The sequence below is a fragment of the Hesperophylax consimilis genome, chromosome 27 (assembly GCF_061612785.1).
Source record: "Hesperophylax consimilis isolate HC1 chromosome 27, BYU_Hcon_1.0, whole genome shotgun sequence".
In the NCBI taxonomy this organism is placed as follows: domain Eukaryota; kingdom Metazoa; phylum Arthropoda; class Insecta; order Trichoptera; family Limnephilidae; genus Hesperophylax; species Hesperophylax consimilis.
The window spans coordinates 6,443,322-6,460,957 of NC_142862.1; the positions used below are offsets into that span (position 1 = coordinate 6,443,322).

Genomic DNA, 17,636 nt, shown 5'->3' on the forward strand with positions numbered 1-17,636 from the left:
TCATCTTTCTTACTTGTTGATAAAACGCAAGGAATGACCTTATTTTTTAACCTTTTAGTACATAATATAATAAGTAAAATTGGAAGCGAAAAACGAAAGTTAAATAAAAACTTTTTAATTTACTGTGTATATATTAATAATCTCCAAAATTCGGTCAAAGGTCGTAGAGAAATAAACATTTTAAAAACCCATCAATTGACAGATTAAAACTGCATATAAAGCATTTGCTGATTGAACAACGTCTCAAAGCATACCTCGTATCGTACAAATTGCAGTATCAGACAAACGCATGCAGAAGCAGCGATGAAATAGTAGGGGAAACGATTTATTCTCGCAAGCCTTTAGTCACACGATGGCCGACGCTTCGATAGGTCGCTCTCACTAGTTTCGTCGGCTTTTCTTTCTTTCGTTCGGACGTGCACAGACGACAAGTAATGTGCCACCGACAACGACATAAAAAATAAACAAAAAATAACGACGAATACAAAAAAATAACATTTGAGACGCAGACGAAATTCAAAAAAAAATCGAAATTTACAAAATTTAATTTTTTAGTGTTTTGTTTACATTTTTGTTTGTATCTTAAAATACATCTGGTAGCAGATACATTTACGTACATTTTAAAGCTTAGTTGTACTTTGAAGGTGGTGTTTTTTTATTAGATATTTAAACATTTAATTGCGCGTTTCTTCAATTTTCCTTCGTTTTAAGTGAACGGCTGTGTTTTGTAATTGATTTTTCCGGTCTCCTTGATGTGACTGGCTATTTTCCGAAATGGGAACAGCGTACGTAACTTAATGCTAAAGTGTGTGTGTAATGTTGAATATTATTGTAAATGCTGTGAACATACGTATTTAACAAACGTAATCACAACAAAATGACTTTATGAAATACTGATAAAAAAAGCAATAATTAAATTATAAACATTTTTGTAAAGTGTTGGTGATAAATAGTGTTTTGACATATTTTGGAAATTTGTTATAGTGGAAATACTTGAATGGATTTTACCCATTGGAGAAAAAACGTAAGTATTTTTTTTATTGTTGGAAGTTCGAGCGTAATTTGTGTTCTTTTATATGATTACATGACGTATTTGTGGTCGAAATTTTAGACATTTTTTTTAAGAAGGGTAGGAACAATAAATAGTAGGATATATCAAATATTTCATTTTAAAATTAATTTTATATGGTTAATGTTTTCTTTACATGGCATCATTGTTTACATTGTAATTATAAACCTCACTAGATCTAGCCAGTGTTGAATTTTTTTTTTTTTAAACACAAAGGAATATGTATTGAAAGAACAATATTGTGGCATGGATGCGTACCTACTAAACTGAAAGAAGCTAGTTCAATTATGTAATAAACATGTAGGGTGACCAAACTAATTGAGATATATTTATCTTATTAGTAAATAATTATTTTCACTAATTTTTCTACATTAATTTATCAATTACTGATATTGATCGCCAAAATCTACTAATAAACGTTTTTTTAAACACTACAAGATGAACCATACATAAAATAATGTTTGTTCATCAGCTGTGTATTCTTTTATTATTTATTAGTAAGGCTGTAAGTGTGAACATTGTTGTGGGAGAAATTATTTTTCAATCTTCTAAAAATTCATGTTTATTTTATAAATTTTGAAGAAAAAGGTCACTTACCCTTACGGCGAAGCTTAATGCCAAATCACTATTTTGATTAATCTTTTTAACGAATTGGTGTACATTATTAATACCAAAAAATATGTTTTATAAATTGAAGCTTTTCCTATCGCTTTGCTTGAGTAGAATACATATAAAAAAATAAATTACTCAATAAAAAATATAAATGCACACTAATAAAGAAAATATTTTTTCAATAGAAATGTATGAACGTATAAAGGAAAAAACTTAAAAAAAACATTATTATAGCTAAGATTATCTGTGACGGTTTCACTTGATTAACTTTTTTATTTTCTTATAATTTTGTATTCTTACAAAATAAATACAAACCAGTTTTTTGTTTGAAATCAAACGTTTCTAGAGTCCGTTTGTCAAGCGATTTTAATGCCTACCACCTACGATGTAAGGTATACCAAGAATATACACATTTTTGGCTTGTAGCTTCCACTTTAATACTTAAAAAAATATTAATGTAATTATTTTATAGAAGGATTTTACTCGTTTTATTTAATTAACTTGTAAAAAAATGTTTTCATCATTCAATAATGAAACCGGAAATGCAGTAACCCCTAAAACCCGAGATAAAAATATATTTCATAATATGATAAGCATAGAAATTTGAAGATTCACGCTCTGAGAGTTTTAAACTCATATTATGATATATAATAATATACTATGCCTTCGACCAAAAGTTATCTGAGACCAGAAACAAACACCAATAACAATTTTATAATGGCGATAAGAAATATTTGTTTATGTTAACAGACTGTTAAATGATAATTCTGACATTTAAGAAGACAAACTAACATGTATGCACTTATATCAAAATGTTTTAAAAAATAGCGTTTAAAAGCTATTGTACAAAAAAAACAGGATTTACAAAATATATTTATTAAGGTCACCAAACATTTTAGGTAACCAAACATTTTTAAACAATCATATAGAATTCAGTAAATTTATTATACTGCTTAGTTTTCATTAGAGCGAAACATTTTTTTAAAATTCGTGTTTCTTTCAAATACGAATAGTATTGGAAGGAATAACAAATGAGAACAGATTTTTCTTTGGAAATACTTGTAATATAGTCGATCGTTGATCATAACCTGCTTCCCTTTAATGACGCAGAATTTTTAGTAAATTATTTAATATAAGTGTCCATGGTTTGCTAAACATACAATAGCATGTTATGTGTTCCTACGTAACGATACACGAATATTATTTACCAAAATCGCTTAGAGGTACCCCATAAACCAACGTTATCCTGTTAAGGGTTGATAGGTCAACTGTTGACGGACCAGAATATCATGATATGACAGCAGTAAAAAGTCGTCAGTTTTAGAGATAAAGAAAGCAATAAATGCACGACTAGTTAATTTTATGGGTTTTTTTAATCTTTTTTTCTTACCATACTGTTGAGTAAGTAAAAATGTTTTAAAATATTTTTTTATAATAAATTTAATATCGTATAACCAAAACACTAGTAAATAATCTTAACTTACAAGCATGAGATGACTTTGAAAGATGGAAAAGCTTATAGAGATTTTGAAAGAAAGGTAAATGCGGCAATCAACACGGTTCGCGCTGGCAAAAATTGCCAGAAAAGAGATCACAGCAGTTAGTCCACAATGGAGTGCTGGTACCTACCCTGATGTATGGTAGTAAGGCATGGAATTAGTAGAATAATTATGAAAATAGACCAAATGCTGTCGAAGATATTGTGGCTGAAGTTATATCACTGAGGCGTATGTATGATAAAACCATTTGTGAGAAATGTGGAGATTCACAAATATTGTAAGGCTGATGTAAACATATTGAGTAATATTAAGAAAGGGACTCTGGAAAATGATTTCGACATTTGTAAAAAAGAATAGAGGGAAAATATTTATACATTCAGATACAGCTTTAAAAATCAATTAAACATCGTTGCAAGTATAAATTGCGTTGATATAAAACATGTTATTTCGTTCTTTCTTTCTCCCTTTGGCCTAATTCAAATCTAAGTTTATTTAAAGGGTTCCGAAGAACAATGTCGCATGTGCAAGTTTGTAGTTTTGCAGTAGAGATGCTTAAAGTATTTATTCTGCATTTTCACTTTTTTGAGAACAAGAAACACAAGGTTGTTTGATATTTTGCATTCACCCCTATATATTCAATTGGAGAAATACTCGTATGTTATCAAAAAAAGAAAAAATGCAGAAACGAAACAGAAACAGCTCTTAAAACTAAAAAATTTCCACATTTGACATTATTTTTCAGGACCGTCGGATCAAGCTTTATATATTTAAAAAATAGTTACAAAAAAAATTATAGGTATTTTATCGAAGTAGAAAAACCGTATTTACGGAGTAGTTTTTTACGAAATTAACATAATTTTTTTACAGACATAATTCAATAAAAGAACGTCACGCTAATATTTTTTGGATGGAATATGCTTTTATTTGAATCATCAACAGAATATTATCAAAAATCTGGATAATAACAGACAACTATAACAGATATCCAAACATGTAACTTTTATAAGCATATCTAGAAGATGGCGGTTTCAGTTTTTTGATAGAGATTTTTTTAAATCTCAAATTTAAAGCAATAATAAGAAAAAAGTTTTTATACATTATTTGTATTACTTTAAATTGAAAAAATGTAACTTTTCAATGCTGGTTACAAAAGGGAAAAGTTTTTTTTAGCTAAATTGTAAGTTAAAGTATTTGATATAATCCGAAAAGTAGCTTTATAATAAACTTGCTGTAACGAGTTGCTGTGGCTCAGTAGGTCTCTGCGGATAGAAAAACAATAGCGCGTGTTGCTTTTACGTCCAACAGATGGTGCTGTATCTCAAAAAAATCATTATTTTACCTCTCACATGAGACTTTTAGAACAGTGAACGAACATCGAACGAATTCATAGAATTGAAACAATTCATCAAATTTCAAAGTTGTTTTTTAAGTTCTGTGAAGGTTTTATTCAAGTTTTGTTATTATATCATTATCGAGTTGTTTCACAAAACTAAAATAATGACGGATCTTGAATAAAACCTTCACAAAACTTGAAAATCAGATTTGAAATTTGTTGGATTTTTCAAATTCTGTGAATTGAAAAAACTCTTAGTTTTATTTCCTTTCAATGAAAGATTCTTTCAATATCGCCGGGTGAAGGAATCTGAACGAAAAATTCAGAATAGAAACGACGCGCTATGTTTAAAATGGCTTTAGTTATCTTGTTAAGTAACCAAATCTGAATGACTGGATTAATCCTAGTCTTTTTCGTACTCATCCGTCTTTTGATCTCTTAAGAATCAAAACCCACGTCGATTGGGCATGCCATACCGCCCCTGGCTTTGGACAGATGACACTTGGGCGAAATTCAAAATAAAAATGTTATATATTTTCCAATCACTTATTCGGGCTTATTTTGAAATAATATATCGACATAAAAGCATATCTCGTATTCACTCGATTACATTATATTATATTTACCGAATATATGAACACTTTTTAAGTGAATATCTTGGAGTCAGATTGCAACACCATCCATACTCAATTGTGATGCAAGTTCATTGCAAGATTGAAACGCACCAAGCAACTGGTTTTCCATTGCGTGTACAAATTCTGGCCTGTTTTACGTATAATAATTTATAAATAAATTAACGCTCTTTAGGATAAATCGAGCCTCGTCCCTTTTTAAATTTGCACAATATATTTTTAAATTTGCACAATATATTTTTTTTAATTTGCACAATATATTTTTAAATTTGCACAATATAATTTTAAATTTGCACAATATATTTTTTTAAACTCTTCAATAATTATTCCACAATACTCAAACCTAAATATTTTTTTAAAATACACTTGTGTCCATTGGTTCGAAAGACTATTTGGAGCGGTTAAAGGGTTTCACTAAACCAGCCTCTTTTGGCCTCCTCTGATTTGGCACACCACGCAGCCACTGCATTCTGAACACACCTCACCCGATGAACCCAGGCACTCCTGCTAAATAGGTGTTGGTAATCCAATAAATGGTTCCCGGAGTGGCGGTATCCTAACCCGCCTTAAAACTACACTTATTTTTCATTACTTGTATTAATAGTAACTTACAATTCGTTAAAAAGTTATTCTTAAGGCGATGCCATATGTAGTAATGCAAAATCACGTGTTTTTGGTTTGAAAATTTGGTCGCCTAGAAATGTTTCAGATGCTCTAATTAAATACTGCGAGTAGAATACATCTTGGCCTTTGAAATAATTGAGTATTTTTTAGATAAGTCTTTTTATAAGCCCAGAAAAAAATAATGCAAAGGCCTATGAAAACTGCTTCAAAGTTCAAAATCTCCTACTAACAAACCCATTTTCGGTTCTGATTTTATTGTGTAATGTGGAAAATTAAGTTATTTATAAAATTATCGAAAAAATATTAAATATTTATGCCTGAACATCCACAAAATAAAATAAAAGGCACTTTTTGGCCATGTTTTTTTCTTGCATAAATCATAACAGGCGGATGGTGTTAAGCGGGAATTTAAACCTTATCGCCACCCACGTAAGGGTTGTTATTGATAGTGGCTCAATTTAAAATATTACACGACGTAGTGCATCGCCTTAATTCAAAAACTCTTATTAGCTCCCTTTGTGAGTACAAAACAACTTTTATCCTTTTAAATTCCATTTTTTACTTGAATATGAAGAAACAATCTGAGCTTCATGTCCATAAAGTTCACATTGGCCTTGCAAAATGAAAATATTTTTACAATTTACGTAATATTATATCAATAATGAATGTGGCTTTTCAAATTCATTGAAACATCGAATCATATTTCGTAAAGGCTAAATTTAAAATGCAGTTACCGAGCAATTAAAACAAAATAATCTTTTATGAATAAAACCAAAACTGCACAACTATAACCATTTAATTTAAATTTTTCAACAGATATTTTTATGTTTCTGCCACCCGTTATAATTGCGATTATTGAATACGATCAAATCCGAATATAGTTTTTCTTTATTCCGGACTTTCATAAATATTCATAATTTCTTTCATTTTAATTTTGGTATGCAAATTTGAAAATATTGTAATATTATTTATTTATTTACGGTACAAGTATCTACATATATAAAGAATAAAACGTTTTTTCAACAACAATAATGAGAAAAAACACAGCGTAAATATCAGAGATGTGCAAAATGGGTACCAAAAATTATTTGAAATGCAAAATGGAAATGGGTCAAAACTTTTCCATTTGAAAATGCAAAATGCAAAATGGGTTTTAGAAAAGCATTTCAAATGCAAAATGCAAAATACCTATTTTCAAAATGCATTGAAAATTCAAAATGGTTTCTCAGGTCAAACAATTAAAATAATTATAGAATTTTTAAACAATTTTGTCATTTAATAATGGACATCAATGTAAAACAAACATATTACATGATGGTAAATCCATAAACACCACGACTACAGATTATGAAACCCAAAAAATTTGCGCGGGACTAATGTTGCCAACGTAAAAACATAGAAACTGTTATCTAACATTTAATATTACAGCGTCATGGCCCCATGTTCAGTACCTATTTGAATTAGTATTTTTTGTAATGGTATCACTCAATTGCCAGGGCTCCTACCAGGGAGCAATTTGACAAATGGAAATTATCTCTCATAGCAAGGTTGAGGACCGACTGATATTTGGGGCTTATGTAAAAAAGATGAGTGGAGATAGTAGGAAGAATGTTGCAAAAAAGCATTTAAAATGCAAAATGTAAAATACCCATTTTACATTTTGCATTTCCATTTGAAATGGATTTATTTGAAATAAAGCACATCTCTGGTAAATATACTTATATGATAACTACAGCTTACAATCAGGCAATTTAAAACAAAATGCTAAATAAAAATTATTTACGAAAAATTTTGTTAAGTGAGTTCTTTCGATGCTAATAAAAATATCTACTACTTCTGCATACTGGTTACGTAAGCTGCAATATAATTATTAAAAAAACATTATCATATTATACAACCAGAACAATTTTGAGGCTTGTTTCTGAAAGCGCCGAAGTCAGTTTTTAAAATTTCAAAAGGCCTATATAAAAATAAGTTTTTTTAGCAAGTTTTTATTTCAATAAAAGCGATTTTCGGTTTTTTTCACTGTCATGAAAATCTAAAAACCCTAACTCAAAATCAAAGGGTTCTTTTAGAATTCGGAAGATAACCCAATCTTTAGGCAAAATTGCAAAAACTACCTATTGAAGAACTGACATTCATTGGGTCTTTTAGAAGCAATCCATCGAATCATCTGGAGAGTCGGGTAGTTGGTACAATCCAACATGTACGCACTTAACTTTTTCTATTTTTCTTTTGAATACCGCACAAAAGTCTCAACTGCTCCTAACTGTCTTGAACCAGTGAGTAAATATCAACCCCAATTGGGGGTATGTTGTAAGGGTTAAGGTAGTGAGGAGGGAAAGGAGATGGTAAAAAGGAATCTGGGGGTATCTGGCTGTTCAGATCTGGTCACCAAACACGGCTAAAGCTAAATGGTTGTCTTATACCAGTGTGATACTGAGAGTATCTTCCGCTCTAGAATGTGCCGCAAGTACATTTTATAATATTTTAAAATAACATAGATTCATCAAAAAAATAAGTAATATATCATTACATAACATATATAAAATAAATTGTTATTTATATGGCCTTTTTTAACAGTACGAGTAGTTAAATACATTATACAGCAATATTTCGACTATCAACCCTATTATTAAAGTTGACACTGTCGAAACATTGCCGCAAAGGTACTCCTATTTGACTTTCAGTTCAGAGGTTACTGGTTTCCAACAATGCATAATTTTTTTTTTTAATTCCTTTATTTTTCCCAATTTTTACATTAATTACATTCAATATTATATACATCAATACGAATAATGGGAACCCACTAAGGCGCAGCCTATGCGTGGGTAATATATTTAAGTTATTATTTTGTTGTACCTAGAAATAAACAAATTGTTGGCATATAAAATAAAAAAAAGATTACATTTTGTCTTAGCTGTTTGTATAAAAAGTGTTCACAATAGTGTATAGTGAAGTTATAAGTGTTTAGTGAAATATATGGTGAATATTTTATGAGAAACATAGATTGATACAAATTAAATAAAAAAAAGTTTCAATTGCTGTATCGAAAAGCCATAAATTTAATTCTTTTAAGTATTGAAGAAGTTTAGTAATCACTGGAATATTTTTCGGTAAAAGATTGAAAATACGAGGTCCAATACATAAATAATATTAAAAAGTTACATAGATTTTATTATTACGTGCACTGAAGACAAAGTCTCTGTGCCCGAATTAAACACATTTTTCCTTAGTTCTTCTGGAATAGATCAAATATTTTCAAATTCTGAAATTCTTTTTTGAGCCTATTATCAATTTTATCGACCAATTAGTGACAAAATGAATCAAAATTTGCAATATAATTTTAATTTAATTATAGAACATACTTTAAAATACTATATTCTTTTCATTGAAAATCTACATAGATTTTACCAGTCAGGGTACCATGATATTCACTGTCAAGTTCGGCAAACTTTCCAAAGTAGGTTTACATAACAGGTGTCCAAAGAATCAATAGAGAGATTCTTGACTTGCAAAATACATTTTATTAAATTAGTTACGCATTTAGTGAGCACACAAGAAAAAGTGGTCAAGTCATGGCATTGATAATTGCTTATTGACCAAGTCAGTCTGTGAAGTTCTGCTACATGAAAAACTGACCACGTCTTTTAGGACACTTATAGTTACAGTGACTTATGAGCGACTTGGTCAGTCTCATTTGAAAGTTGTGATGTAAGCGTGATGACAGCTTTGATTACCAATAAAATAATTTTTAAATTGGAACCGTGTGATATTAAGGTATTATTTCGATGCAATTAAAGGTTTTTTAATATGTTTTTATGGTAACCCATAAAATGAAAGCGATTCAAGCAGCGACGTCACAGATGGTTTTATGTAAATTGGATGCAATTATTCCTCAAGAATTTCATTCATGATATGAATCTTTTCTTATATACCCATTACCAATATAAACAACAGATAAAAAAACATTAACGTGGGGTAAGTGGTTGTTTATTTGTTGTGTAAAATTTAGAACGCGTTTATTAGTAATGCCCTAAAGATAGTTCATAGTCCAGTTCTATCTCAGAAAAATACGATATTTTGTTTTAAATATAAAATAAAAATTTTAACTTATTTATTTTATTTCTTAACTAAATTTGAAGAGATGAATACTTATCTTACAGCAATAGCGATCTTTTTAATTTCCCCATTAAGTTCAACTCCTTGAACTTTCATAATAGCAAATACTGAAAATTTTATTCATAAAGCTAATTTTTCACTAAATGACCTGTTTTAAAACTTCAATATGCTTTAAACGATTCAAGCGATGCTAACGCATTGTTATATATGGAAACGATGCTACCGCCTTGTTCTATATAAAACGATGCTAACATCTTGTTCTATATGAAACTGATGCTAACACCTTATTCTATATGAAAACGATGCTAACGCTTGTTCTATATAAAATGATGGTAACGCCTTGTTCTATATAAAACGATGCTAACGCCTTGTTCTATATGAAAATTATGCTAACGCTAGTTCTTTATACAACGATGCTAACACCTTGTTCTATATGAAAACTATACTACCGCCTTGTTCTATATGAAGCAAAGGAAACTTTGAATAAAAACATTTCGTAACTTGCGAAACTTTGAATTTGAATCTGAGCAAAAACTTCAATCTTAATTTGCCAACAAACAGGGATTTAGACTTGGCCACTTTTCCTTGTACGCTCACAATTTCATTAATTAATCTAAAACACATATCACGGAATATATTATTCCAAAATATTATTTCTAGCGGCTCCACGGATTCATACCTCAATTATCTAATCACACATCTTTAATCCGTACATTTGTATTAAGTTAGATGATAATACTTGGTCGATGAGTTAAAATCAATAATCTTTAAGAATGTCATATTTTATTTATCCATATACCTATATATTTATTGGGTGAAACGGGTTTAAATAAAAACCAAATCTCAAAGTAAAGTGCTTTTGATTGGATCACCATCTTTTTTTGTTAACCTCTGACATGCGAACCTGATTTTCACACGAGATTTTTACCGTTTTTTTCTTTATTTTATAATTCTATTTTCTTAATAAACTAATGATTTCTAGGATAACCATTTCCTATAGATTCTTTTTTTATCAGAGGAAAGTGCCAAATACGATTAAATGTGGAAATTTTTTTAATGTTTTAATTTTATTTTTATTTATTTGTTTTGTTGTGAAAAACAGTGAATCAAGTTGGATTTTTAATATAACATCAGTGTGTTAAAATATAAAAGTATTGCAATCTCCAAGTCACTGAAGTGTAATTAAAGAAGTCTAACTCAGAAGAAAGGTTGAAGTGTATAGCTATTTTCCCCAAAGGCATTATCATTGGAAAGAAGATGGTCCTGCCTCTTGGAAAAATAAAAAGCAGTGCTGTCTTGCTCTGGCGAAGTAATCAATGAAATAAAGCGAAATAAGTTCAGATTATTGGTATTGATATGTGCATATTTGAGCAGATTATGTGGTAGTAACATCATTTTTCCCAGCATTCCATATTCACCAGTTATGAGAAGATTTTGCTTATTATACACCTGAAAAATTATCTGATTTAATGCAGATTTGTTTAACATCCCATGACCGTGGCAAAGTCAATATCAAACATTATTTTTAAATCTTTTGTGATATTATGTTTACAAATTATTAAAATTATCGAAAATAGGAAATAACTTTTTTTCAACTTTACTCTCTGAACTCTCAAGGTTAAAAAGGACTGCCAATGAACTCCAAGGTTAACAACGTTAAAGTTGAAAATATAATTTGCCATCTAAATTCTAATTTCCGTTAATTAGTTGGATTTCATTAATTCAAAATACCAGCTTTTGAATGCGATACAGTGAGAGCAGGTGAAAATATGAGAATCCAAAAAATAATAATATTTTTATGGAACATGTATGTATCCAAATGAAATTTGAATTCATTTTATTTGGTTACAACAATGTTTTGTATGTCAATTTACTTGCTCTCAAATTATATCCGAAGAATATGACACGCTCTACAGGTCTTAGATTAGTGGACAATTCGTACTTGAACTAATTTGAAATAGGGCAAAAACTAAGCAGGGGGGAAGTTCAGACCAACCTTTCGGTCTTTCACGAATTTTGTTATTTTTCATAGCTACCAAGATGTGAAAAGATAATTATACAAATAATAATAAGAGATAATAAACTCTACAAAATGCTTTCCATTTTTCATATACATTTAATTGGTAACCGATGCGCTGACCTGACTTTAGACTATCCCATTGAATGGAATGACTTTCGTCTAGCCCATTGAATTGCCTGACTTTAGTCTAGCCGATGGAACTGACTTTAGTCTAGCCCATTGAATGGCCTGAATTTAGTCTAGCCGATGGAAATGACTTTAGTCTAGCCCATTTAGTGCGCAATATTTCTATCTGACACCTGCTATCATATATCACCTTTCAATTTGATCGAAATGATATTTTATGATAAAACGATTTTTTGGATTAAAATGCAAGAAATGATAAAACTTCTTTATATAATATCAGATGAACATTGAATCACGATAGGGGAATGAGAAAATCGGGTTACTAAGAGAAAACATCATTACTTATTTAAATTTATTTAGACTATTTTTTAAAGTAAAGGAAATGTTTTTTTTCTTTTTTAATACGGTTTCCGTGTACGTACAATTAACTAACATAAGGGAAGCATTGTGATTATTATTAAACATCATCTAATGGTGAAAACCAGACAAGCACAATAAGTGCATGTTTTGTTTACAAAAATCATACTGAAAGTATTTGTCTTTGATGACAGCCAAACAACTAAGAAAATTAACCCGTAAAAACAAAGTTTTTATGCTATGATATAATGTTGAAACTTAAAAAATGATTTGACTGAGGATTAAACCTTTCTACTCGGGAAGTGGGCTTAACTTCGCATCCAAGATTTGCATTCATTCATTAACAAAAACGTAAATAAAAATCAAATAGATATAGTTAAAAACGCCATATTTTTGTCCAACCCAACCACAATTTCAAATCAATTTTAAAGGTCTACCAGTCTATTCGTGATTATGAGCTAACATTACGTTACACATAATTTATATCCGTTATAATATATATATATATATATTATAACGGATACGTGTTTATTTTGTCTTTGTTGTTTGGAATAAGGTTGAGTGAAATGGCAAACATAATTTTTGTGCATCCAGTGCAAACATTAATTTCCATTGATATACAGTTAAGTATAAAACAAGCTTTTCTTCTGACTGGTTAGATAGATTAAAGAATTATCTAGGCAACATCTCCCTAACATACTTTGCAGAATTGTTTTTGTCATAATATTAGATACACGAACTTGAATACCTACATATAACGTCTATGCAAACAAAAAATATATATAAAACCATGTTTTCTCTTACTGGCGTTGCATTTAGACATGAATCTACATGTTAGTTGTTCATCGAACAGGTACAAAAGCACAATGGGTGAGACTAACAAAAGGATACTTAGATGATGTCGTGTTATTTGAGAACACTACTTAGTAATATGCAATCAATGTTAAACAAACAAAACACTCCTCGTGTTTTCTCCTGGCTTCTTAGTGTGGATAAATGTGAATTATCCATCTAAATGAGCAGTCTCTTTTCGATCAGAATAGATATTTGTGTATATCGGATAAGAGTTTCATAAAGACTTAGTTTGAGGAACTAAGGCATCCTCAAATTGAAGAACGTTGTGATTTGAAAATTAGTTGGAGTTTTTAATATTTGGTTACTAAATACTGTTAATGACATTTCGAGCAACATTTCAATATGTATATTGTATATTATTTATCAATGTTTAGGTGTCTATCTAATTTATTTACATTAGTAGTTGGAAAATCCACAGTATTATAAAATCCACAATACAGCTTGTACTTTCTAGAAAAATGAGGTCAAAACAAGTATTTTTTTATTAAAAAAGGTAAATTCCATCACGCGAAAAATTTGATTTAAAAATTTAAGCTCCCTATTTTCAATTTTGAATAATTTCTTTAAAAATCAATACCGCACACGATTCCCAACTGCTACCAACTGTCTAGAGCCAGTGAGGAGGGGAAGAAAATGGGGAAGATGAAGGTGGGCTATTCAAATAACTAAAGACGACTAAAGCCATTTCAAGAAACGTTTCAATTTTGAATGGTGGTCTTACTCCAGGGCGATACTGAGAGTATCTTCCACTCTGGAACGTGCCGCCAATATATTATATATTATTTTTACTGAACACACTGTCAAATAACGCAAAATCAATAAATAGAATTTAGTTGCCAGAATTTGAACCCTCGACCTTTAACTTGCTATTTGAGAGACTTACCCTATGACCACGGAGGCCGTCAAAATAATAAAATTTGCTAAATGGCGAAATATTTTTTTTTTTCTCTAAAATCGTAACCGACTTCTCTGAATTTTTAGTAACAGGTGTAATCACTTTGGTCTTCAGTTCGTCAACATTCTTGAAAGCTTGCAAAATATAGTCATAACAGGAATAAGAAAACAATATATAATTATTGCATAAATTTAATTCTAACTTACTTCTGACATCATTTTTTGTTATTTTCTCTTCGCAGAAGCGAATTCTGCAAATTAATATTGCATTGCAAGGCCGAAAATTATTGCCAGTGAGTGAAAATTTAACACAAAACCTCGGAAAAACTTCGTCATCAAATTATTCTTACATATTGCCACACTGTGAGTTGAGTCAACACCGAAAAATTATTGAATCATTATTATCACTTTTCATTGTTGCGAAAAAAATGTTTTGTGTAAATATGTTTATTTATTTGCAAATCGCTTGTGTATAGAAAATTTTTCAAGCGATATGAAGATGGACAGTTATTAATTATTGCAAAAATTATCATAGCCAAAATAATCAAGATAAGACTGTCAAATTTAAATACAACCCACTTCTTAAATGTTAACATAAAATCCAGAAAGTATTAAAAACTACATTAAACAGTCCCTTTAATAAAGTTCACCAGGGTTGTTATTGGGTATGTGGCTATGTCTTCTGGTTCTACTGTAGGTCTCCCCAGGCATCTGAGACTAGTTCCCACCAGGGCAGGACATTGGCACCACAGGTGAATTGGAGGAGTCTCTTCATCTTCTTCACATTTCCTGCATCTATTGGTGTTTTCCACTCCCAACAGCTGCATGCGTCTCCTGATATGCTAGTGTCCCGTTAGTAGTCCTACCAGTTCCCTCAATGAGTTTCTATTCATCGATATGATAGTAGTTCTATTATTATTATTATTCTATTATTCTACTCGATAGTAGTTTCTTGGTTCGTCTAGGGTCTGGTCCTTTTATGAGTACTTTGGATTGTCATTCCAGGTGCCCAATGTTAGAATTCTTGATTTGTGTAAGTATACAGGGTGTATCGGCACGTACCCGACAAAATTTAACCAGCTATTCCTTAGCACATTTGGAGTAAAAAATGCTATGGGCACTTTGCTGTCCGGTAACATTTTTTTCAATTAAAAAAAAAAAAAAAATCCACACTCCGTCACTGTCATTGGAATTGTTTCTCGTGTTCAACAGCTGTTATTAGCAAGTGTATCAAAAAGTGTTCTCGCTCTTTCGTACACACTAAATAATAATAGTTCAAAATGAGACGAATGGTGCCGTACCATTTTGTTGTGATTGTAAAAGCGCACCAACGTAGGTACGTATGTACATTATTCAACGAAACTTGAACGAAATATTGCCAGACGGGTTTTCAAACTTTGACAAAGGATAAAACATTGGTGACATGTGGTGAAAATATGAATAGTAAATTTTTTATTAAAAAAAAAACGTTACCGGACAGCAAAGTGCCCATAACATTTTTTACTCCAAATGTGCTAAGGAATAGCTGGTTAAAGTTTGTCGGGTACGTGCCGATACACCCTGTATAGCTACCACAGTAATAAATCGAGACTAAAATAATCGACATTAAAATAATCATGGTTGAAATCATCGCTGTTTAAATAATCGAGATCATATTAATCTACGCAACAATGATTAAGATTACAATTAAAAAAACTTAATCGATCTAACATTATAATAGGTAGGTACTTATCTAAGAAGGTGGCCAAAGGGGCAACAGATAAAAAATTAATAATTTTCAAATCCCAATACTATACCTACAATATATTTACCCTTGGCTGCATAGATAAGTAAGTCAATCGGTTCTTTTTTTTTACATAAGTACTTATTATAATATACATGGCTGATCGTGTATATTAATTAACAATGACTGATCATGGTCGGCCTTCTTCTTTTTTACACACTAATAAATGCTACACGGGTTTCGTAAGCAATCCATAAATCCCCACAAGTATTTTTAAACACCTTAAACATAAATACCTATATAAAACAAGTCGGCATAAACATTAATATAGTTCCAGGGACACCATGTATCCGATTGATGCCGTTAAATGGTTATTTATCAATACTTAAACAATTATTATCACAGCGCAGGTTTTGAAATGACTTCTAAAAATTTGTAATATTTCGATTTAATATTAACTGCGTATGTGCCTATCTGCCCTGAAAAGGGCATGTCTCTGCCAAAACTATGAGCTCGAAAATAAATCGAAATAATAAGGTAATACGCATAGGCTATACTTTCGGTAAAAGCTTTCGAAAGAGACAGATAGATTTGCATTTGATGTTCGTCATTTTGACGAACGTTAGCTTTCTAGGGATACATAGAACACAAAGTAACATATATTGTTTTTTTGCGTTTGTAAAACCACATACTGATAGAGCGCGATTTGAGAAAGCTTTAATTTAATTTCTCAGATATAATTTAAAGCTTTAAATAAACATCATTGGTATAATTAATAAGCATTAAATTAACAACATAGGTATAATTTATATCTTGAAATTAACATCGTAGGTATAATTAAAAGCTTTACATTAGCATCATAGGTAGAATTTAAAGCTTTTCTTTCGCTTTTGTATTCAAATTCTGACAAAAACGTCATCGATTTTACGATTCAGAGCTTAGGTAATATGGCTTTAGGTGTTTATTTCAATATTCCTCGACTTTTAAGGTAAGTATAATGTCATGGAAGATTTTTTGTTAGGATCTAAGAAAAACTTGCAAGAGATTTATACCTTATATTATTTAAATTAAATTAAATTTACTTGCACATGACTGAATTCAAACCTTCGAATATGAAGCTAATTATACAATAATTTCTTTTCGACCGAACCGGTTTTGAACAATTATGTTCATCGTCGTAATAGAGTACACTTTTGATTAAAACGATGGTATTTTTACTTCATTTGCTAATTACTCTCGTTACCTTAATAACTATCGTTACGAGCATTGTGATTCAATATTATTTGAAACATGCATCACAGTCGTGGTGGTCTTATAAATACAATTAAATCTACACTAAAAGAAAATATATTGAAGAATCTTCATTTTTATCTGTTTATCTTTGCAAGAGAGAATGTATGATACGTTACGTTACTATGTTATATTTTTGAAACTCTCACAGGAAAATGTATCTTTCATAAGTCTTCGAGAAAGGCACAAATATTGGCAATATACAAAGTGTGTCATTTTTCTGTTATAGTATCCGGAGACTAGTAGTATGATCTGGAAAACGGGTATAATTTGTTTTTAATATGTAGCAACTTCAACTTCAGCAGATCAAATACTGTTATATTTAGACAATCTTATTCGAGCTGAATATATGCAATAAATCATGTTTCGTTTCTCTAAAAGATGCGTAGATTTAAAACTGTTGATTTCTGTTATTGGCCAATCCACAGATATTAATAATATTTATAATTGTATTTAAAGGGGCATTAAAATCCGATCTCT

General features: G+C 30.3%; 1 protein-coding gene across 1 annotated transcript in view; it reads left to right on the forward strand.

Annotated features, from left to right (window-relative positions):
* Nucleotides 1–371: 371 nt before the first annotated feature.
* The window catches only part of dsb (scavenger receptor class B member debris buster), a 288,594-nt gene continuing 271,329 nt past the window's right edge, over nt 372–17,636 (forward strand). Inside the window, exon 1 of the mRNA XM_089647775.1 lies at nt 372–1,024. The gene's annotated coding sequence lies outside the window, so the exon portion shown is untranslated. The remainder of the gene's footprint in view (nt 1,025–17,636) is intronic.